Source organism: Bison bison, unplaced genomic scaffold (assembly GCF_000754665.1).
Source record: "Bison bison bison isolate TAMUID 2011002044 unplaced genomic scaffold, Bison_UMD1.0 scf7180017864180, whole genome shotgun sequence".
Lineage (NCBI taxonomy): Eukaryota > Metazoa > Chordata > Mammalia > Artiodactyla > Bovidae > Bison > Bison bison.
In genome coordinates, this window is record NW_011494752.1 from 14417426 (window position 1) to 14418155 (window position 730).

The window sequence follows — 730 nt, forward strand, 5'->3', positions numbered from 1 at the left end:
GCGTCTTCTGGTCGTTATGGTAACGGACTTGCGCATGCGCGTCAGATCCACGGTCGCGCTGAAAGCCGGCCTACGGAGTCCGAGTCCTTTTGCCCTCGTGAAAATCAAGAGAGGGCTTTTTTTTTTTTTTTTAATTTTTCTAGTATTTCTCTGGAAATTTAAGGGGCACGAAATGCACAGACTAATTCCCTCCTCCTCCATGTAAAGAGTCTGTGACCTTTTGGGTAACGATATAATCAAGTACTTGATGGCATTTAAAAATTAAACATAAAGTTAAGTGCCTCTGCTGGGAAGGCTGCTATAATATATAATTGACACTTCTTTGGGTCCCTTGAAACAGGATAAAAAAATAATTAAACCATTGAGGTATAAATTACATATCCTAAAATTTATTTAAATAGAGTTTATACAATTGTGCAACTATCACCACAATCCAGTTTTTTTTTTTTTTTTTTCTTTGTGTTAAGCAGAATAAAATGTTAAATAACGCTAGAGGTCTTAAGGGGCTCCCACCTTCCGGGGAAAATGCTTGGATTTTGTTCGAAAACAATTTTATTTGAATTGCACCCAGCTGTTTGCGTCTCTTAATGGACGCAAACTGGTCCAGCCCTCAGTCCCCGGGGAAGCGCTTTCCTTTTTCTCGTATCAATAGATTGGAGGCCTTAGGGTACGTATATTGCAAACTCCGAGTTCCGGGCGCGCACGGGTCGAGCCGCGGGGTCTGAGCCGC